Below are 24,665 nucleotides of genomic sequence, written 5' to 3' on the forward strand. Positions count from 1 at the left end.
TCAAGTTTTTGGAAGAATTTGAATTGTTCAAATTTATTAAGGGATTATATGTATATTGATACATTATAATATATAGTTAATTCTAAATTAAAACCATATATTATTCAGAGAAATTATTTGAATGAGATTCAAATAAAATTAATAAGAATAAGATTCATATTAAAACTATAGGTTAAAAATAATGTGCAGAAGATGTACATTAAAACTATAGGTTATACGAGAGAAAATGTTATAGAATATCATTCTATTTTTATGATAAATAATTAAGTGTTAATTATATATATATATATACTCAATTGATTAATTAATTGTTAATTAGATTAATAAATAATATTAATTAATAAGATTAATTAATTAATTATATATATATATTTATTATTTATATTAATTTGATTAATATTAAATTAAATAAATCACTCCCCTGCTTAATTGCAGGGGAGTGGGGGGTTAGTGTTGACGTGGGGCAACTCCCCACGTCACACATCTGTTATGTTGAAACACAAGCAGAACATAATAGCCTTGGCATTTTTTTGGTCTCTCAATCAACACTGACTCTCTCTGATTTTTTCTCCCTATTCTTCAAACGAGTTGTCCCACAAGCACGATCCCGGTACCTAGAGGATAGCAAGGAAGATGCGGTGGTGGTGTTCAAAGGGAAATTGTTGAAGAACAGTTATTCAAAGGTAACGACTTTCCCCTGTATTTTCTTCTCAACAATTTGGATTTTGTTTCTCAAATCAAGAACGATGGTCCGCTTCCGCTCCGGGATTCACATCCCTTCAAATATTGTCTGCATTTGTGTTTGAGATAATTATTAGTTGGCTGCACACAATATGTAACGCCCTGCGTTACTCAGATTAGTTTATCTTGAATCCCCGGGCCTCTTTTCTTAGAAATTTCTTTTTATTTAATTTCATTGTTCATTTCATTTTATTTCAAGCTGCTGTGATAATTGTTATGAGTGTTAAAGTGTACTTACGTATCCAATTATTGTGTAACGAGGAAATTATTTTCTCTATAATTGTTCTGGTCCGTTGGGCCCAAATTAAGTATTTAAGTAAGTGGGCCTTTCTTGTTTTAAAACAAAAGGAAAGTAAGAGGAAACCCTAGCCCCCAACAACCCTTCCCCTTTCGTGAACCTCTTCTTCCCCTCCCTGTTTTAGTTTTCATTTTCTTTCTTCTACCGGCGCCTCAACCCTCCCCAAAACACTCGACGAACGGCAACCACCGACGATTTGACAGCAGCGGCAGCAGGCGACGGCGCGGCAGGTGGCGTGGCAGGCAACGGCGGCGGCGACTCCGGGCAGCGGCGGTGTGCGGCGTCGGGCAGCAGCGGGCAGGTGCGCGCGGGTGACGGCAGCAGCAGTTCGTGGGCAACGGACAGCAGCGGTGCGCGGCGTCGGCAGCAGCGTTGCGCGGGTGTCGGGCAGCGGCGGAGGTGCACGGCGCGTCGGGCAGCAGCAGTGGTACGCGGGTTCCGATAGCAGCGGGTCGTGGCGCGGGTTCTTGCTGCACACAGCGTTGTGGGCATCGTTTTGGTGAATTGTTACTGCTAAAATAGTCCGGACAGCAACAGTTTCTGATCCCGGCACCTACCCATAACCATTAGAGGCTCGATTTATGCAACCCACAACCATTCGAGTTAGGCCTGAGCTACCCGCACTTAGACGAAGTCGATTTTTGCGGTAATGGACATTGCAATATCTCTTAGAATGAATTTAGACGGCTGTAAATTTTGTATTAATGATTTCGTTGTCTATTGTTGTTTAGGTAGTGGGTTGACGCAAGATATAGGAGCATAACAGTGGGTAAGTAGCACCAGGGGGCGAGTGCGTGCGTTATTTAGTGTTAACGGAAAAGGTTTTGGTGCTGATTTTTAATTTAGAATAATTTGTTTCGTGCATTAGAAAATAGTTAGCCGTGGTTTGTGAACTCTCAGTGATTATCGTTGTGTTACGTGTTGTTGTTTCATTGCTAGACATTATGATTTTTTTTTGTAGTTGAAACTCTCAGTGACGAAATCCATGTGTTGATAGCCTGTCATATAGTTTTATATTATTTTGTTGGAAGCTGCTGAGTTAGTGTATTGTTGGTACGAAGGAAAGCATGCTGGTAAAATTGAGCTGTGAATTGAAATGTGGAAGACTTATTTATAGGTTGTCTTTGGAAGTTTAGTGGGAATTGTCACGAGCGATGGGACGGGTTAGTGGTTCGTTAACCTGTGCGGTGTCTGAGTTGAAAATGCATACTAGTCGCATGTTTATTCAAAGCTTTGAGTGAGTGCCTTGGGAATAAATGGCAAGGCCGAACATCAGGTTTCTATGGAGAAGTATTGGGGTCTTGGGAATAAATGTCAAGAACCAATACGCCGGGTAGTCATCGGTGCCTTGGGAATAAATGTCAAGGACTGGTGAACAGTTCTAGACCTTGGGAATAAATGGCAAGGTCGAACTTCAAGTTTCTGTAGAGAAGTGTTAGGGCCTTGGGAATAAATGTCAAGGGCCAAAACGATTAGAGGAGTTAACTACAGAGGACTAACGTGAAGGGGTGCTTAAGATGTAACAGTTCTAGACCTTTGGAATAAATGGCAGGGTCGAACACCAAGCATTGTAGAGGGAGGTCGGTATCTTGGGAATAAATGTCAAGAGCCGTTACGCCTCGAAAAGTTAGACTTGGAGTACTAACATAGAGTGGGAGTGAGTGTTAGTTCAAGTATGGACAAATGCTAGTGGGTAGTGTGGTTGGGGTTCCGGAAGTCTAGGTGTTGGGTTGCTTGTATGGAATTGTTAATCTATTATTATTATCCCGTGCTGCCTATCTGTTGTTCTACTATTGTTCTTTTGATGTGGTTGTGATTACGAGCGTGTTGCGGTGTTTAGTTAGGGTGGGCTACTTACGGAGTATTTATGTACTCACCCCCCTCTACCTTTTTGTTTCAGGTGTGAACCGGGACGACCGTGGTGATGACGTGGAGGAGGTCTGACTGAGGCGGGATCACTAGCTGTGTCGGTTAGGCTAGGGAATGATGTGGTGCAATGCAGACATCGTTAAAATCTTACTGCTATGAAATAAAAAAGGGGAATTAGACATTGGGTTAACTCCAAGGACACTTTCTTTTATTGCTTTATGGGTATTTTGTTTTTACTATTCGAACTACTAATGTATTTGGGATTACGAGACAAAATGATTATATTCTTGATTGGATTCCTGACCACTGAGGCGGGTATTATCTCCTGAATATTCTATTATTGTGTACCTTCATTTTGTATGATGCATTAGGAGAACATTACTTTTTCGTTACTTTAAATGGGAGGGTTCAGTAAGCATTATAGGGCCGTTACCTCGTTAAACGTGTCAGAAATCTGGGTCTTTACACAGTAGCTCCCTCAAAAGTAAGAGAAACAAAAGATGAAGCAAGTAGAAAGAACATTGATTTTTCGAGAAAGCCTTCTTGTAGACTGATAACTCTCCAAAACAGAGTTATTTGTACAAGATTTTCATATAAATTAGCTAACGATAGTGTCGCCAACACCCACTCTACACTTATTTTGTGCAAGTAATGTCATAACGTCACTATCATTCTTATCTTAGTAGATAATGTTGAGAGTTAGGAAGAATGACCTAATTTTGAATGTTTTGATGCAGCACTGTTGATGCTACAACATCATAATCAAAAGGTAGCAGAAAACGACAAAGCTGACAGTGACAGAACTTTACCTAGAGAGTTACCACAGTAACACGGGGAAGCACCTTAAAGTTAGAGCTCGGGCCCACTTTATCTGTTTTGTTGCCCTAAAGTTGATGAGGGTATATATACTAACATTTAAGGTAGCCTCACATTCCCCAACCATCACTTCATTCCCACTTCAAGAAAGCTCCCAAGGGTTTTAAAAGGACAAAAAGAAGAAGAGACTTGCAGAAGCTTCTGAAGATAAAGACCACATTCAATGTTGATATTCCTCAACTCCCTATTCTTTCATCTAGTTCTTATTCAGTATTGGACCAATTATTGTTTTCTTTCTTCTATTTTCTTATGGCCGTGTGTAGCTAAGTCTCTATTGTAAGGGGGAGGATTTTGTGAACTGATTCTTGGGCTGTAAACCTTGCTTTTGTTCTTAATGATGAGATATACTGAGTTGAAGTTATTTTTATTGATTGATTCTCAATGTGCTTGATCAACATATTGAGATACTTCTTTATTAACTCTTGAAAAATTGTAATAGGAAGTGTTTGGCTTCATCTCATACTAGATCTACTTGAGTTTAGAGTGTGGGTATTTAGGAATAAGACTAACCTAGTAAGGCTATAAACTGAACTGATATGCTATTAGTTTTTGTGTTAAAACTTGAATAGCAGAAAATTTGGGAAATCTGAGAAGATTCCATGTCAGTTTGGCTAGTATATTGACATCGTTAATGCTATAGCAATGTTTGCATGAGCCCAAAAAACGTCGCATAAACTCTTCCTCCTTAGCCTTTATACATCAATAGTTAATCCCTCTGATTTTGCTTACTATCTTTACTGGTTTTCTTTACTTAGTGAATCCCTTATGCACTATTTTGTTTAAGTTTCATTAGTCTTATTCAACATATTTTTGTTAAGTTGGTTGTTTTCTTAAGTAATTATTGAAGTGTTTAGCTACAAATCCCCGTGGATACGATCTTTTTATCACTTGCTACAACGGTTGTGTCCACTTGCATAAGGATTATAAACCGTTCAACAAGTTTTTGGCGCCGTTACTAGGGATTGATTTTACTTTACACTTTTTATTTTTGCTTAAGAAAATCTGTGCAAGATAGATTTCTTTTAATTGCTGTTTTGTGAATCCTGAAGGTGAATGCACAATCTACAAGGATTGGAATATCTAATTAACAACGAGATAGAATGCACTTTTCATTGAAGAAGAAGAGTACAACGTAGATAACAAGTAGAAGTGGGCCTAATAGACCAACTACCGAGAAATCCTAACCCTATGGTTCCCAATCCACAAATTGAAAGAAATAATGGGGAAGCGTTGGCTGTACCAGCAATAGTTCATCGTCTAAATGCCATTTTGTTTGCTGATGGTGGAGATAGGGCCATTAGAGCCTATGCTGCTTCTGCATTTCATGATTTTCATAGAGTTATAGTAGAACCAGAAATAGAGGCTGAAAGGTTTGAGTTAAAACCTGTCATGTTCCAATTGCTTCAAACTGTACGACAATTTCATGGACATGCAACTGAAGATCCCCATTTGCACTTAAGGTACTTTTTGGAGGTAAGTGACTCATTTAAAATGCAAGGGGTATCTAAGGAAGCATTGAGGTTGAAGCTCTTTTCCTTATTGAACTATCTACCGACGGAATCAATTACTTCATGGAATAACCTTGCTGAGAAAATTTTTATGAAGTATTTTCCCTAAAGTAAGAATGCAAAGTATAGGGGAGAAATCATTAACTTCCAATAGAGGCCAGGAGAATATGTTAGTGAATATTGGGAGAGGATTCAAAGAACTGCTAAGATGGTGCCCGTACACCATGGTCTGCCTAGGTGTATTCAAATCGAGACTCTTTACAACATATAAAATGAAGCAACACATTGGTAGTGGATGCATAAGTGAATGAGGCTTTTATTATCTAAGGCATATGTAGAAGCGGTGGTATTTTGGGACGGATTTCATCCAACAACCATCAGTGGTAAGATCTTAGAGCCTCAAATGAAAGAACTGGTCAAGGAGCTACTAATGATGATTCAATGGCTTCACTGAAGGCTACATCACCAACCTGACTAATATGGTTAAGAACATTAATACTGCTGCAGCATTGTCAACTAGCCAATGAGCCAACAATGAAATGGCGATCTCATGTTCGTACTGTGAGGGTGAACATCACTATGACTCTTGCCCTGGGAATCTAGCTTCTGTTTTCTATCTTGGAAATCCCAATAGGAACACCCCTATTCGAATACTTACAATCCAGGGTGGAGGCAATGAAAACTCTCCATAAGAGAGTGTTTTTGTGGTCTAATTTGGGTACTAATTATGTGAAAATGTGAGGATCTTTGTTAAATGACTATGGAAAATAGTAAAAATCATTTAGTTAGGTATCCGAGCTGTTAGAATTATCAATTTCCGCATTATGAATGAATTTTGCTTAATTATTGATGTTTTGTGTAGGAATTGTGGAATTTATTGACGACAAGCTAAGTGCTGCCAAAGCTATGATGGTGTTGCTGGAGTGTGACTAGAAGAGATTTTATGTTCGAGCTTAAAGCCGCTCAGATGCGATAGCACATGTGACCGCGTAGTAATTCTTCACATCTATTTTTTATCGCGTCTGTACAACTTCCAGTGGGTGCCATAAATTTTAAGGACCCAATATATATAGAAAGGATACCTTAGCCACAAAAAGGGGAACAAAACAAGAGATTTATTTTGGAGCATTGATTCCAGAGAACATTCCCCACCTTGTCACCATCTTTCATCAAAGAAGGAGTTGGGGAGAGTGGTCGTTTTCCTTGGAGTCAACATTCTGCTGCTGAGGAAGCTTCCACCTCTCTGTTGTCTACTTCACCAATAGAGACTGTTTCTTTTCTTCCACTATGAACTAAACCCCACATTCGGGAGGGGGGGGGGACGAGCTTGCTGTAGCCTTATTGTTTGCTGCGTTTTAGTAACCTTAAATACTGATTTAATAGAAGTGTTTTTACTCTTTCATCTCACTGAATACATTTGGCCAACTTATTTAGTGTGTTTGCTTGCTTGAGGCTCGGGAGAATCCTTGTTGAGTATGATTGCTTCTATTAGCTTTAGATTCCTCTATTTGAAGTAGGATGATGAGTACTCATGGACGAGGCTCACTCTATTGTGCCTATAGATTGATTTTATTGCTTGTTTGGTTACAACGGGAGTTGGATTATAGCATGTTTGGGTATCTCGGGAGATAACCACGACGATCTGAACATTCAGTATTTTTGGATTGCTAGAGCATGGTTAGCAAATAGGTGAAAACATATGAGCGAATCCCCCTCGATTTACATCTAAATCGTTTCTTCTTTGCAACTTGCGTGTTCCTGTATTGGATGCTCTAGCATCATACATAAAGATCTCTGTAGCTGGTCTATTTTACTTCTTTTATGTTTTTATTTTTAAACTAGTCACAATACCTCAATCAAACCATTTTTATTTTGCTTTTCAGTATTATGAATTATTGGATAAAATTCTAGCTTAAATCCTTGTGGAGACGACATTGTTTTTATACTACAGCGGACTATTTAGTGTATAATTGCATTATTTTTCTCCTAGTTGTGAGGAACCGAACAAGTTTCGGCGCCATTGTCGGAGATTTAAATTTTATATTTAGATTTTAGGATTTTGGAATACGATGCTTAAAGAGTCTCTCACTTTTCTTTTGGGTGATTTGTTTAGTGAATGAATGATTTTCCTACATTTGAATTCACGTTCAACCCCGAACTAAAGAAGGGGTGAACAGCGAATAGACTGTAGAGGAGGGGTTGCAATGAATCTGAATGGACCAAGTCGACCTAAACTGGAAGTAGAGAGGAAACCAGGGGTTGGAGCTAGCCAAGTCGTGCCAGTACCTCCTCTGAATGTTGTCCTATTCGTTGATGATAACGAGCTAGAAATTAGAGCTTATGCTGCCCCAACATCTTATGACTTCAATTTTGTGATTGCAGATCCTATCATTGAAGCCGATAGATTTGAGTCGAAGTCGACAATGTTTTAGATGCTTCATATTGTGGGACCATTCCATGGACTTGCATCAGAAGATCTTTATATACATTTACGGTATTTCATGCAAGTGGCAGATTAATTTAAGGTAGAAAGAGTGAGTAAGGAAGCTATGCGCCTGAAGTTATTCCCTTACTCTCCAAGGGATACTGTTGGAGCATGGTTGGATTCCTTACCTGTCGAGTCTATACTACCTATACTAACAAGGTGCATCTTCCTTTTCGGTAACTCAATTGTAAGAACTCTAAATTTAAGCGTTCTTGACTTGGAGCAATCTTCGGCTGGGTGACCTTCTACTTGTTTTACTAAAAAGCATGTGAGGGATGACAAAGCATGTTGGAAGGGCTCATGTTGGTCTGTAGCGATTGTCTACGCTCTTCTAAGTAGCTCATAACTAGATGGTGGCACAGTCGGGTCGCAGGGGACGCAGGGGAATGCCAGGGTGATTAGAGCTAAATCCGAATTCTGGATCTTGGTCCAAATCCTAGGCTTGTAGTGTTACAGTATGGTATCAGAGCGGAATCTCTCCCAATGCGATGTGGTTTGGGGACGAAACTAGTGGAAGCTGGTGGGCATGTAATGCCCGAGTCGAGAGAAGGGGTACATGAATGAACCAATACCACATCCGAATGACAGAGATTTTAAGATCATGCAAGAATAATCAAGAAAGATTTAAAAGAAATGATAGTCACTACCTATACTAACAAGGTGCACCTTCCTTTTCGGTAACTCAATTGTAAGAATTCCAAACCTAAGCATGGTTGACCCGGAACAATCTTCGGCTGGATTACCTCCTAGTTGCTTTACTAGGAAGCATGTGAGTGAGGACAAAGCATGCTGGAAGGACTCGTGTTGGTCTTTAGGGATAGTCTACGCTCTTCTAAGTAGCTCAGAACTAGACGATGGCGCAGCCGGGTCGCATGTGACGTAGGGGAATGCTGGGGCGATTAGGGCCGAATCCGGATTCTGAATCCTAGGCTTGGTGCATTATAGAATCGTATCAGAGTAAAACCTCTCAGAGTACGATGTGGTTTGGGGACGAACAAAAGCGGAAGCTGGTGGGCATATGATGCTCGAGTAGAAAGGAGGGGTACATGAATGAACCGATACCACATCCGAGTGAGAAGGATCCTGAGATCATGGAAGAATGGTAAACAAAGACTTAAAAGAAATGATAGTCACTACCTATACTAACAAGGTGCACCTTCCTTTTCGGTAATTCAATCATAAGGACTACAAAGTTAATTGTGCTTGACTTGGAGGAATCTTGAAGTTGGTGACCTGCTAGTTGCTTTACTAGGAAACATGTGAGTAAAGACAAAGCATGTTGGAAGGACTCGTGTTGATTTTTAGGGATAGTCTACGTTCTTCTATGTTCCTCATAATTGGACGATGGTGTAGTCAGGTTGTAGTCGCAGGGGATGCTGGGGCGATTAGGGCCAAATTCGAATTCCGAATCCTGGACCTGAGGCGTTACAGAATGAGTTAGCCCTGTACATTGTATCCTAAAGAAATGAGGAATGACAGTGATAGAGAATGCTAAGAATGAGCTCATTCCTACTAGAACAGTTATGAGTTGGAAGATATGCATAGATTATAGGAAACTTAACAAAGCTACAAAAAAGGACCATTTCCCCTTACCATTTATTGACCAAATGTTGGATAGGCTGGCTGGATAGGAGTATTATTGTTTTCTTGATGGATATAGTGGTTATAATCAAATCACTATTGTACCATAGGATCAGCACAAGACGACATTCACCTGCCTATATGGAACATTGCTATTAGAAGGATGCTGTTTAGACTGTGCAATGCTCCAGCAACATTCCAGTGCTGCATCATGGCCATTTTTTCAGATCTGGTCAAGTCAGTGGTAGAAGTTTTTATGGATGACTTCTCAGTGTTTGGAGCTAATTTTGCTGAATGTCTATCAAACCTCCAACGAGTGCTGCAGCGGTGTCAAGAAACCAATCTGGTAATCAATTGGTAAAAATACCATTTCATGGTCCAATAAGGTATTGTGCTAGGGCATTGGGTCTCAAAGAAAGGCTTGGAACTGGACAAGGCTAAAGTAAAAGTCATTGAGCAGCTGCCGCCACCCACCTATGTTAATGAATTTTGAAGCTTCATGGGCCATGTAGGATTTTACAGACGGTTTATAAAGGACTTTTATAAACTTGTAAAACCTTTATGTTCTTTATTAGAGAATGACCATGTATTTGATCTCTGCTGAATGTTTGCAGGCCTTTTCCACACTAAAGCATGCATTTACCCACACATTGATTATTCAAGCTCCGGATTGGAATATGCATTTTGAGCTGATGTGTGATGGAAGCGACTTTGATGTAGGGGCAGTCTTGGCTTAAAAGAAAGATAAAGTGCTGCATCTCATATACTATGCAAGCAAGACGTTGATAGAGGCTCAAATCAATTATACAACTACAAAGAAGGAGTTACTAGCGATAGTGTTCGCGTTTTAGAAGTTTAGAGCCTACCTAATGGGAGCCAAAGTGGTAGTCCACACTGATAACGTTGCGTTAAAATATTTGTTGACGAAGAAAGATAGCAAACCGATATTGATTAGATGGATTCTGCTGCTACAAGAGTTTGATGTTGAAATTAGAGATAAGAAGAGTTCTGAGAATTTGGTAGCTGACCATCTATCTAGAATTGCTGGAGTACAGAAAGGTCATGATGTTGTATCAATTCGAGATACTTTTACAAATGAGCAATTATTAGCCATTTCCCATAAGGAAGAAAAATCGGAAGAACCTTGGTTCGTTGATATTGTAAACTTCCTAGCTTGTGAGATACAGCTAGAGGAAATGACAAGGCAACAATTAAAGTGTTTCTTTCACGAATGTAAGTTCTATTACTAGGATGACCCCTTCATGTATAGGCTGAGGCCAGACAATATATTGCAGAAATGCGTATCAGATGCTAAAGCATTGCAATTTGTTGAAAAATGCCATGTTGCACCGTACGAAGGACAACAGACAGCAGTTAAAGTGTTGCAAAGTGGTTAGTTCTGGCCCTCTGTATTCAAAGTTGCTCATGAATTCGTCAAGTGCGGCAATGAATGTAAACGAGTAAGGAATATCTCTAAGAGGTTTGAGATGCCGTTGACCTATATCTTAGAAGTTGAGTTATTTTATGTATGAGGCATGAACTTTATGGGTCTCTTTCCCCCATCCAATGGTCATCTCTTTATCCTTGTGGTGATGGACTATGTGTCCAAATGGGTTAAGGCAATTCCTTGCCCCACAAGTGATACCAAAGTGGTAACCAAATTCCTACTGAAAAATATTTTTACCCGATTTGGCACACCAAGGGCAATAATCAGTGATGAGGGATCCCATTTATTGAATATAGCAGTGGTTGGTTTGTTGGCTGAGTACAATGTCAAACATAGGGTTGCTACAACATACCACCCACAAACTAGTGGACAAGCAGAAATCTCAAATTTAGAACAAGAGCATCCTAGAGAAGGTGGTCGATACAAGCAGGAAGGATTGGGCTCTAAAGTTAGATGAGGCACTATGGGCCTACAGGACAACATTTAAAGCGCCATTAGGAACATCCTCATACAAACTGGTTGATCGAAAATCCTGCCATCTACCGTTGGAGCTGGAGTACAAAGCCTTTTGGGCTATGAAGAAGTTGAACTTTAATTATGCTGCAGCGGGGGATGTTCGAAAGCTACAACTACGGGATCTAGAAGAATTCAGAAGGGATGCGTACGAGAACGTAAAAATCAATAAAGAGAATACAAAGAAATGGCACGATGCTTATGTACAACCTAGAAACTTCGAAGTTGGGCAACAAGTTCTTCTCTATAATTCTAGACCCAAATCATTCCGTGGAAGTTGAAATCAAACTGGTCCAGACCTTTCCAAGTTGTGCATGTTTATCCCCACGAAGCTGTAACAGTAAAGGAGTTCAAATCTAAAAGAGAATTCACTGTTAATGGGTAGAGACTAAAGCATTATTGGGGAGTGTTGGATTGGTATAGCAACAATAGGACGAGGTGAATAGTGTTGAAGATCAATTTACTAAATTTTTTCGATTTTAAGCATAAATCAAATAACCAAGTAAACTTTTTAAACAAAAATAATTTATGCATAATTTATACTAACTCAAAATATCATGAAACAAATAATCAAGATAAACACAATAATATATTTGCAATAAAAGAAAAAAAAATATTTTTGCAATAAATGAAAAGTAAGGGATAGAGAAAACGTCATGCAAGAGATTTATAGTTGTTTGGCAAACTTCGGCCTACTCCACTCCATGGGCACCTCTGATATGCGACAACCCAAACGTATTGGGCTACTCGAGCCACAAGCCACATAAATCCAATCGTATAGATGGTTTAACCTAAAAGGCTAAGAGTTAGACATATTATCTTTGCAGTTGATTACATTGAGCAGACAAAATACTCACTATGATGAAAGCCGAAAACACTCCACGAGTTTGGTGACCAACCGACCAAGCATGCTCCGAGAGTAAAAATATGGATTCCTAAGTTCAACCACATAAAAGAAAAGGATATTTTGGGGGGGGGGGGGGGGTTACGCATGGTAAGGGTGAGATAACACTCAATTTCTATTCAAATGATCATTCCAAGGTGTCCCAAATCAAATGGGTTACATGCCTATATATAGGCTAAAGCCCATGGTTTTACAAAGAATGTGTAAAATTAAAATAAAATCTAAAAATAAAATAAAACAAATAATTGAAGATATTTCCCTTAAATTGCTAACTTGATAATCAAGTAAGGCAATCTTTTCATAAAATTAATTTTGATAAAAATCATATAAATCAAAGGAAGATCAAATAAAAGATCATACCTAAAATCCACCAACTTGCTAACCAAGCAAGATAAATTATTCCTTAAATGTATTTTATTAAAATAAGACCAAGGAAAAGAGGAAGGAAATTATTTCCTTATTTGTGGAAAGTGGTGGCAAGCAACACGGTTTTGGGGCCAAGGGGGATGTGCGGCGACCTCAGGTTGGCGCCTGTGAGGCTGGCGGTGTGGCACGCGCAAGGGGGTAAGTTTCTTGGCATAAGCGCGTGTGGGTGTAGTCAGTGGTGTGTGAGGGGTGTGCGTGTGAGGCGCGCTGGGAGGGGTGCTGGCATGGTGGGGCACGCGCGAGCGAGGGGCGTTGGCATGGTGAGGCGACAGGGGGCACGCGTGGCCATACAGCTAGGATCGCGCGCAGAGGCGCTGGCGACAGGCAGGGGCTAGCTGTAACGCCCTAGGATTTTCAACATCCCAACGGGGACCGTTACTTAAAGCCACCTAAAAAGTTCCACTCGTACTAAAGAATTAAACCACTAGAAATAAAATTTATGACAAATTATCACCACGCTTCCGCTGTGCTACTATGATTAATAACACTTACACAAGTTTGCACTAAACAAACCAAACAACACTAAAGTTCTAACAAAACTCAAATTCTTCTCAGTTAATAATTTAATAACAATCCAACCTTATAGAAATTTTTCACTGAAATCTTCACTAATTATAAACTATCAACTACAGAAAACTAACTTTCTCGAATAACAGCGAAGCAAAGACTAACTCAAGTTACAAATAAACATCGTCACTCACATGCTTCCTAGTAAAGCAACTAGGAGGTCACCCAACCTAAGATTGCTCCAAACCAAACACGCTTAACTTTGGAGTTCTTACGATTGAACCACCGAAAATGAAGGTGCACCTTGTTGATATGTGTAGTGACTATCAATTGTTTTAATCCTTTCTTACCATTATTCAATGATCTCAGGATCCCTCTCATTCGGATGTAGTATCAGTTCATTCATGTACCTCTCATCTCGGGCGTCACATGAAAATTCATTTTGAGGTACACATAAAGAGTTGAACTTGTAACATGGGTGTCAATACCCCTGAGATCATTGTTGAAAGTCTTTTCCGTATCTTGGGCCTGGGGCGTTACAAGACCAGCATGATCCAACAGCTCCGTCATGCATGGTACACAGAAGAGGCATAACTAACAACTTAACCAAAATATAATCAACAGATACCCAACATACATCAAATACAACTGATTTCTCATAAATATTCAATATGCTTTCAAAACAACAAATTACAGTACCAGTATACAATTGTCATCATGCAACCCAATTAGAACATAACAACAATTGAAACATAGGCATCCAATATTACATGGTTACAATATATTCAAACAACCACATAACTTTTCCTAGATATATCTATAGTTTTATCAACAATGATGTTTACTAAATGATAACCACGACAAGCAATCATACAAATATCACACATAGGCACACGAGCAAATAACCATATCATATCAGCACACAACAGTCAATCCCTAATGTAAGAAACTACTTACACTCCTAAAAGCTCATAATCGTTGTGTTGGTTCAAAACCTAGGCACATAAGGAAAACCAAACATGTTACAAGTCAATTTCAGCTACTAAAATTGAATCTAAAAGGGTGTTCAAGGAGGTCGTTACCCACTGAACCTTGCTGAAAGGATAGTGCAAATGTTGAGGCTCGTAGATCTAACACCGATAAGGTGTGGGTATCCCAGAATCTGACGTCCTATGGCCTCGGGCATGTTAGCCCGACATCAGAAGGGGGTGGGAACACTGATCTAACTCCAAACACAAGTGGGTAAACACCGAATGTCACCATGAAGCATAAAATGCCACAAAAACGCTGTTGTCCGTGAAATTGAAGACAAAGCGCTGCTGGTCACTGCCTTTATTACGTTCGGGTGCAAAGCGTTGGGATCCAATCAGCTGCCACAGATATGGATCGACGTAGCTGTCAGGGGAGCACCAAATCTAATAGCAGAAACATGAAGCCATCAATGCTGTAGGACCGCACATGATCTGGTGTTGGCCGACAGACCTCGCCACGAGAAGGTCGTTACTGTCCCATCGAGCCGTTTGAAATCGCCACGAACTGCCGCTGCTGTTGCGCGCCAACCGTCGCCACCGCTGCTACCAATCGACGTCGAAAATAACTACTCCACCATGTGCTGTCGGAATCACTGCAACCACCAGTGGAGAACAGATTGCGCAGTCCTGGAATGTCGCCGAAAGATGTCAGGTCGGTCAAGAACACGAAGCCGCCACTGCTTCACACGTTTCGTGGCCATGGGTCTCAATCGAATGCACTGCAGATGACGTCGGAGAATCGATTGCACCACCACAAGGAAGCTGCAGGGGGTCACCACGAGTCGTGGGTTGTTCGTTGATGACGAACTCGCGCCGTCGTTGGATTTCGCCAGAAACCGGTTGCCGCCGCTGTTGGTTCAAAACAAGCCAGATCTATTGCTTCTTTGAGACTGCATGTGGTGGTGTTACTATTATGGACCGTTGCCGGAAGGTGGCTGTAGAAGAAGGAATTTCGGGGGGTGGGGGGGTGGCGGCTACAAGAGAAGGGAAGGGAAAGGAAGAGACCAAGGGTTACTTTTTTGTTATTTTCTTGTTTTTTTTTTTTAAATTTTTTTAACAAACATCTTTTTCATTTATTCAGTTTTGAAAAATTAGAAAGCCAATAACCCATTAAAAGAAGTCCCAAAATTAAACTTTAGTAACCCAACTAAAACTCACGACAACTGATTACGCTTGTTTACATGCGTAAAAAGAAGGTTTTAGATGCTGTTTTTACTATGTTTTAACTTTGTTTCGGACTTTTTCTCGGTCGTTTGAGTTCCAATTCATGCAAAATTTATATATGATGGTTTATGGTTGGCTTATATTGTATTTATGACATTTTAGAACCATTTGGGAGTGCAAATTAATCAAAAGAAGCAAAAAGACGGAAAAACCTTCATTGGAGGCGCCAGGCGCCTGGTAGGCTGTAGAAATCCTGGTTTTCTTCCAACTTTGCCCTTAATGAAACGCCTCTTCCAATGCGTTTTGGTGGTTCCAACCGATGCATACGTGTAGAAGAAGTGTTCCACTATCAGTTTGAGCACGATTTAGTCAGTCAAAGGAGTTGGAAATGGGTGATCCACCAGCATTTTAGGACCTACCTAACCAATTCTGCACAGCAATAAATTCCAGGAGCTTCTTCACCAAAATCATCAAGCCTTGCTTCCTTCTCTTGATCATTCTTAGTGTTTCTTTGTTGCTTCCTAAGTACTTTTGAGTTGCTTTTCATTAGTTGCTTTTAGTTTTTAAATCCCGAGCACTTTACATTCCTTTATTGAGCTTTGTTTTGTTTTCGTTGTTACTTAGTTATTTTCTACCTATTCAAATTTATAAAAATCCAGCACTTAGCTTATCTTTACTTTGCCTTTACTTTATTTTTAGTTAAGAGAATTGTGTTTTTTTTGGAGGAAAGAGCACGTGACACTCCCCCTTGCTTGAAAGAAGAAGGGCGAAGCTCTCAATCCCGAGCAAAACTCTCCGTTAGTTAACTTTTGTTTTTCACACATGCATTTCAATTTCAACCTTTTTACTTGCTGTATTTTCTTCAATATGTCTTTCTAAATTCCCGTCTCTAGCCCGGTTATGGATAGTTAGCCTTTTATTTCTAAAAAGGGTTGCTAAGAAGTAGTGTTTTTGCTTTCCATTCATTGCTCAACATGTTTTCCCAAAAAGTTAGGATTTAGAGAAGGCCACTATAAGTCTTAACAAGTCAATACTGAAAAGGTTGCTTATTTGCATTGTTGAGTGGTTAAACCGAGGAGAGGAGCGCCTTAGACATAAGGGTTCCGGTTAAGTAGCCTAGACATAGGACTTTAACCCGAGGTTGCGACTATTTCCATCCTAAAACTAAGATATCTCTCATAATAGACATATTAGGGAATGTCTTAGGACTTTGAACTTGCTTAGACATAAGTCAAGTGAAAAGCGTAGTCGTTGGTTCCTTAAGTAAAATGCATATCGTCTTAGCGTATCCTTGATTCTTTGTTGGCTAACTTGAAGTAATTTGGGGTAGGTTTTACCATTATAAGACCAAATCCCAAATCCAAAACCATTATTTGTGACCACTTCCCATTTTACAAGAATCACTCATCTCAACGTTCACTATTCATTAAAACATTAGAGTTTAGAAATTATTTAGAAGTCCTTGAGGATCGATACTTGGATACTCCATCCATTTTATATTACTCTGACAGGTGTGCGCTTGCATCTATAGAATTTTTACCACGCTTAGTGCGTGCGTTCAGCATAACCATCAGTCAACAACCCAACAAAATAATTAACTTAACCTCTCAAACCCAAGAGTTAAATCGAAAAAGTAAAAATTAAATTTCCAAAAATCTTGGATTCAAGATTTAATTAAAAATCTAATCAAAAGTCCGAAAGCTTAATTTATCTTAATCCAAAGAAATTAAACATAAATCTAATTTAATCAAAATTAGAACTCCAAATAAAAAGAAAATAAAAGAATTAAATTATCAGCTTAGGGGGAAAAATCCAAAGGGACAAATGAAGTTTTAAAGTAAATTAGCTAAAGAAGGCGGGGCGTTACACTGTCGCACGGGTGGGGCACTGTGATGTTAGTGCTGTAGGTGGCCAGCCACGCGGGTGGAACGCGCATGCGCTGTGGCGTGTGCTGGTTGAGCGAGGCAAGCATGGTAGGACATGCGCGGCAATGGCGATGGCGCGTGCGGTGTGGGTGCTGCAGCTGGAGGCTCGCATGGCAAGGCTATGCGCACAAGGTGATCGCACAAGCCTCGTAGACGTGGGGTAGAGTGGGGGCATGCGCATGGAGGGCACTGTCGTGAGCGCATGGGGTGTGTCTATGCAAGGTTAGCGTGCACTTGATGGCGTTGAGTGTCCGGTGGTGCCTTCCTCTTCTTGTGATGTGGTTCCAAGGACTTGAGGTCAATTACGATAATATCATCTCCTCTTTCTTGAAAAGGATTCATCCTCGAATCAAGTTTTTCACCTACACGTTAAGAAAGCAAGTTAGTAACTTCGAAATGTACATTATATTTACCTTGTAGAGCTTTCTTGAAGTCTTTTGGTAATGATGCGCTCGTATGTCTTCCCTTGAATTTCCTTTTAAAACTTCTTCGTTCTTTCCAACAATCTTTCCAAACCCAATCACTTGGTTTGTTGACATTATGCCTCGATTTCCTTGTCCTACATTTGATGCTTGGCATTTGAATTCTCCAACATAGTAATTGGTGTTCTCGGTCATGGTGTTGTTTAGAGGACTTTTTGAACAAGTATTTCTCCACAATTCATGGCCATATTTCTACTTGTTCATGATCACCTACACAAAACCGAAACAAGTCAGTACCTTCAAAATTAAAACTTGTCATATACGTACCTTGTAAGGTGATCTTGAGATCGTGAATAATTGGCAGGACAAGTCCATGAATCTTCATCTTTATACCATCATGCAAAAATCTTAGAATGATACAATCATTTGGATAAAACAAGTGATTTTGAAGGTAAGGATCCTTCTCCAATAGTCTCTTAAGATTTGGCTTGTGAGGCACAATAGTGTGGACCATTCTCTTTTCCTCCTCTCATACTTTCCAACTCACATTTAACTTGTGAATCTTCATGAATTGGTGGAACAAGCATAGGTACTTTATAACCACAATAAGTTTCAGTAGCTAAAGGATTAGGAATCTGGTTCATAGAATGACAAGGTACCTTCTTAGTACTCTCCTCCTCGGTAAGTGGCAAAACTTCATGCATTTCATTGTTATCAATTGGAATAGTAATGTCATGCATGGTCTTACAACTTTCAAGTTCACTACTTTCCTTTTCAACCATAGGCATAAAATCATGTAAGTCATTGCAATCAAATAAAATATGATTAACATGCATATCATCGCAAGACAATTTATAGTCAACCTCATTTGAACTTACCTTGAGGTTCTCGGACTTCTCACCTCGGTTGGGGGTACTTACCTTTTCCACTTATATGTTGGTAGCCTCCTTGATTGCAACCTATTTCATTCTGTCCACGAACTTGGTAGCCTCCTTGGTTGTAAACTCATTTCTTCTTTCCTCAAACTTTCTTTGGTCAATTTTCACTTCTTTTGGATGTAAGAGAAGTAATGTGGTTTTCTTGCCATTGTTTTCAAATGAGTACTTGTTATGAAAACCACCATACTTTATCTTTTTGTCATATTGGCACGGTCTTCCAAATAAAAGGTCACAAGCATGCATAGGTATGACATCACAAATAATCTCATCTTTATACCTACCTATTGCAAAAGAAACTCTAACTTGACTTTGGACCTTTATTTCATCACTTTTAGTGAAACCTTGCAAATTATATGGACATCCATGTGGTGTGCTGGCTAAGTTCAATCTATCCTCTATATAGGTGCTAATTACATTAGTGAAACTACCACTATCAATACGAACACTACAAGGTGTGGTATTTATTATGTATCTAGTGTAAAAAAGATTACCTCTATGTTCCTTTAAGGAATCTTCCTTAGATTGTGCATTGAGAGATCTCATAGCATCTAATGACTACTTACAATGTGGACTTACTCCTTCTCGGGATTTGGAGGTGGCTTCTTGTGGAATCTTCCTTCTTGGCTTCATAAGTACACAAGAAATGTTAGAAATAGTAAAGAAAATTCTCACTCACTCCCTTACTTGACCTCTCGACTTCCTCTCCTTTGGTAGGGTGGATGTCGGTATGGGTACCGTTTTGGAGATGCTCACTTGATTGAGCGTGGCGAATCGACCTTTGACCAAGCAAGCACAAGCCTATAAGCAACTTATACAAAAATAATATCTTCTTTTTTTTTTTTACTAGGGGTCAGTGGTATAGATGATACCAAACACAAGAATCAAATGGTAGCAAACAAATACCAAATGATATAACATGAAGAATTGAGACAAAGATATAAACAAGGAAAGATAAGATGCAAACCTTGAGCCTAATGCTATGGGTACTAAGGACTCGACAACAATATACAAATCGAAGACAAAGCTCAATAAAGAAAGAACTATGCAATAAAAATTAGTGAAAACAAAAATAACTTTAAAAGATGTACAAAATCCTACTCGTAGAGCAATCACACACAAAAGATTTTCTTACCAACAAAACAGTAACCTTTACGGCAAGAGGGGTGACTTTGAGTGAGGGGTGCGTGCTGTGTACGGCTTGGATTGGGCTCAAACTAGTGGCAAATTAAAGTACAACAAGTGTAATGAATATATATGGGCTGCCAAAAGGTTTGGAAATCGTCGGAGGGGGCTGCTCTCTCAAAGAAATTCTGGGGTTGCACAAAACAGGCTCTCTCTAGTGGCCCAGTGGACTAGGCAGCTGTCCTCTTTCTTTTGGGCTGTCAAAAGTTGACAAAATAATTCAAAATATTTTTAGATCAAAGAATAAACAATATTAGGATTACTTGTAAAAAAAAATCAATTTGGACAAGATTTGATGGCCCAAAGATTTTCTCTAGAATTGTCCAGCTTCAAATTTGGAAAGTTTTCTGCCTGGACATCTTCTCTTCTAACGCCAATAACTTTTGCTGTAATCTTTATATCCCTACAAATCTCTTTCAAAGACCTTCAATTTGGCAACTGATTTGACTATAAAGAACGAAATGGTCAGAGAGATATAAATCATCGAACTTCGGACTATATTCTTTCAGCGACTGCAGGATTTTCTAGAAAATAGTATTCATGAAAAACTCGATAACTTCTAAACAACAGATTGTAAATTATTGATTCTAGGCACTCTAAAAGATAACTTAGAAATCTTTTGAATGACACTAATTTCACTTAATTTGGACTTTAGAACAAAAAGTTATGGATTTTTGAAGTTCGGTCTCGATTTGTGCTCATGAGATCCATTAAGATTTTTTCTAAAATCTCTAAACATTTATGCTCCATTTTAGAAAGTGATAGAGTATTTGACTTTTCTCACGACTGTTTGCAGGCATTTTACACTCTTAAAGAATCACTCATCAAGGTCTCTATCATAACAACGTCATACTAGATTGAGACATTCGGAGTCATCTGTGATGCCAGTGATTATGTCGTAGGTGCTATATTGGGGCAAAGGAAAGACAAGCTCATTCATCCTGATTATTATGTCAGCAAGACCTTGGTGGAAGCTCAACTGAATTACACAACCACTGAAATAGCTCTTGGTCGTAGTTTTTGCGTTTGAGAAATTTAGAGCTAATTTGGTTGGAACCAAGGTAGTGGTATACACAGATCATGCTGTCATCTAGTATTTTTTATCCAAAAAGGATGCTAAGCCAAGATTGATAAGATGGGTACTATGCTAAGCCAAGATTGATAAGATGGGTACTACTCTAAAAAGATTTTGATATATAAATCATAGATAAAAATGGCTAAGAAAATCAGGTTGCTGATCACCTGTTAAGAGTAGAACTAAAGGGAGAAGTGGATGACCCAATTCACATTAAAGACGCATGTTCTAATGAGCAGATGGTGGATGTGATATGGCAAAAAGGGATCCAGAACCGTGGTTTGTAGAATAAGCTAATTATGTAGCTAGTGGAATCCTACCATCAGACGTGAAGAAGCAGAAGTTAGTTGAAAAAGTTCCTCCATGACAACAAATCATATTATTGGGATGACCCATACTTGTATAGGTTGTGTAAGGATCAGATTATGCGAAGATGTGTGGATAGTATTGAAGCATCAATAGTTGCTGAAGCATTGTCTTTTTACTCCTTATGGTGCCATTTTGGAGGGCAGAGAAGAACAAAAGAGATATTTCAAAGTGGTTACTATTGGCCCTCAATTTTTCAAGATGCTCATGCCTATGTGAAATGATGGGATGTGAATCCCAGAGCAGAAGCGGATCATCGTTCATGATTTTTTGAGAAAACAAAAACAAACGTTCAAAGATAAAAATACAGGGGAAAAATGTTTTTGCCTTTGAATAACTCTTCTTCAAGTTAATTTCCACCCGAACACCACCATAGAATCTTCCGAGCTATCCTCTTGGGTTTCGAGAACACGCATGTGGGAGAGTTTCATTGGAACGAGAGGGAGAATTGAGAGAGCTTGAGATCGAGAGAGTGTGCTGGGTTTTTCTTGTACAGAAAGAAGAACTCACTACAACAAATCTTAGTTTTAATGCCGGACAAAAAAAATGTGTAGGAAACGATGTCGGACAAGAAAAACATGGAGGCAACCATGTCGGACACGCTAAAAAACAAGTCGAATTTTAATTTTAATCTTTTTTAAGTATCCATGTCGGGCCTAGCCCGCCATTGTATCTTTAGTTTTTAATGGCGGGTCAGGCCCGTCATGAAAAGTGCCCAATTTTATCCCGAAATTAAAAATTTCACCCAAAATTTTTACACACGAAATTTTTTTGCCTCCCCAGCTCTCTTTGCCGCGCGAACCCTCTCTACCTTCTCGTGAAACCGACACGAACCTTGCTCCATTGTCGGGGGAAGGGGAGCAAACAACCACTTACAAGAGGCGCGAGCGAGACCCAATGGTGAGGAGTAAGTTCCGGCGGCAAAGAGCAACATCAGCACCGGTGAGCTTCGATTCGGTGGCAGGGAGCGAATCATCTCAGATCACATATAAATCTCTCCTCCCGCGCCTAAGCTCCGCATCTCAAATCATCTCTCTCTCGACTCTGTGCTTTTTACTAGACGCCCACTGGCGTTGCATTTTCCGGAGGAAAATTTCTTGGAAGGTGAGCACTACCAATCTCTCTGCGTCTTCATTAATCTTTGTTTATTGAACTCTGGAGGTTATTAGATAGATACGTTTCCTGGTCGAAATCGGTGTAGATGGAGGTTGTAGAGTTACAATCAAGTTCATCTCTCTTTGTGGAATGTGGCATATACTAATAATTATTTTTTATTGCCATACTCCTAACATTATTTAAGCATTCCTCTGAACTAGAAAATTGAGAGGCGAGAGAGATGATTGAGAAAAAAGGAGAGTAGGGAGAAGATGAATTTGATATTGACTTAATTGGTATTAACTTAGATTGTGTGTACATTGAATATTTTCGGTAGACAATGCTAGCAATAACTGACAGTTGTAAAGAGAAATTAAACATATAAATTTATGATAGTTTATATTTGACATTGTCTATATGGTCAAGATATTTGGGTTCGTTTTTGAGCTGTTTGGGGTGTCTTGGATTCGTAATAGGGACCGGCAGGCTTTGATGAAAGAGGTTTTGTTGTTCCCTCCTTCTCGAGATAAGGAAATATTTATGTGTGGGCTTGTTTCTTTACCATTTTGTGGGGGATCTGGATTGAGAGGAATAATAGAATCTTCAGGGGATGAAAGATCCTATGGAGGATCAATTTATGAGTTCTTTTGTAACTATCAGCTACGTGTTATCCTTCTGGATTGGAGCTCCTTTTTTAAGTGTACCTCCATTTGTAGAGCTGATTTTTTTTGCATTTTTCTCAATTAAAGCTCCGTTTCTCATTAGAGAAAATAGTTGATTTATTTATTGATTTTGATTTAGAAAAAGGAAGAGTATTGAAACAGGGGTCAATATCAAATATCAAAGAAGGGGGAGAGAGGGACAAGATCCTAGAAGGCAACAGTATAGGAAATATGAATACTGAAAACAGCACAAAGTAGAGAGGAGAGGGTAACTCATCTCCATCAAAGTCCACATCAATTTTGATGTCTTTTACAAATCAAAGTTTATGATTTTACAAATTAGCTTGGGTTCATTTTACGTTTTAAGTTTTTATTTTGGTCTGTCGTTTCAAATTTATTATGTCGGAGGGTAATCGGGAAGGTAACTGGGAGGGACGAGTCTTTCCCGTGGTAGAAAGTGCCAGTGGTGGAGAGTTGATGAGCTACCTAGCTTGGGAATAGACCATCACTAGTTAAAATTTGTTCTATTAGAGGATAATTCAATGTCTAAATATGGAATTTAGTGGAAATGTTTGTAATGGAAAACAAATACACAAGTAAAGTAATGTAACATAGAATTTCTTTTTGAGTGTTCTGTTTGTTTCTTTAGGCTTTTTAAATCATAGGCTTTCTGATTTTACTGGTTGAAATTGTAATCTAAAGGTAATTTATTGTCTTGTTAAATTCGTGACTGTTTGATTATATGGTAAAAATTTGGACATCCAAGTGAGTTATTTCAAGGTCGATCTTGCTTAGTTATTTAGCAGGTTGTGATTTTTTTTTCAAATATCTTTTAATTTGACTAGATTATTATTTGCTAGGAATCATCTTCAACTCTGCCACTCGAAGGTATTCATTAACAGAGAATATAAAATATATTGATTATTCTCTTTAACTCTGCGGACTCACAGGTTTACAATTTTTTTAAAGCAAATTGATGGAGAATATTTAAGGTCTCTGTGGAGATTTAATTAGTGATAAGTCGTGGATGACAAAAAATAGAATGTCAACCGAGTATAGTTTAGGGGTTGAGATGTTCATTGAAAATGGATTATGACATTCAAAAAGATCAAATGTCATTTGTTGCCCATGTTTAAAGTATGTCTACTAGTGCACAAGAAGAAGTTGAGGATGACGATTTTGATGACACAATAGGGATGTTTGAGGATGCATATGGTTACTTTGACGATAATCCACAAAATTTCGAGGAGCTACTAAGTGATGCGAAGAAACCATTATATCCAAATTGTAAGAACTTTACCAAAATATCTGCATTATTGAAGTTATATAATTTGAAAGTGAAATTTGGATGGAGCGATAGAAGTTTTACTGAGTTGCTGGCATTAGTTCGTGATATGTTACCAAGTCGTAATGAAATTCCAAATTCTATGTATCAAGCAAAAAAAAATTTGTGTGCTCTTTGGATGAAGTATGAGAAGATTCATGCTTGCCGCAAGGATTGTTGCTTGTTTAGAAAAGAACTCTCAGATGCAGATGAATGCCCCATTTGCGAAACATCAAGATGGAAGCTTCGAAAAGATTCAAAGGAAGCAATGAAAAATGTTCCAACCAAAGTCATGTGATACTTCTCTCCAATTCCAAGATTTGAAC

At 39.0% G+C, this 24,665-nt stretch overlaps 1 long non-coding RNA gene across 1 annotated transcript; it reads left to right on the plus strand.

Annotated features, from left to right (window-relative positions):
- Positions 1 to 1,128: 1,128 nt before the first annotated feature.
- On the plus strand, positions 1,129 to 3,204 carry LOC148210360 (uncharacterized). The gene is made up of 3 exons (XR_015792361.1): positions 1,129 to 1,685; positions 1,771 to 1,808; positions 2,940 to 3,204. It is a non-coding gene; the product is annotated as an uncharacterized LOC148210360 (long non-coding RNA).
- Positions 3,205 to 24,665: the final 21,461 nt, after the last annotated feature.

This window comes from Momordica charantia (assembly GCF_013281855.1).
Source record: "Momordica charantia cultivar OHB3-1 chromosome 7 unlocalized genomic scaffold, Mcharantia_2.0 BLBB01000007.1, whole genome shotgun sequence".
NCBI classification, from domain to species: domain Eukaryota; kingdom Viridiplantae; phylum Streptophyta; class Magnoliopsida; order Cucurbitales; family Cucurbitaceae; genus Momordica; species Momordica charantia.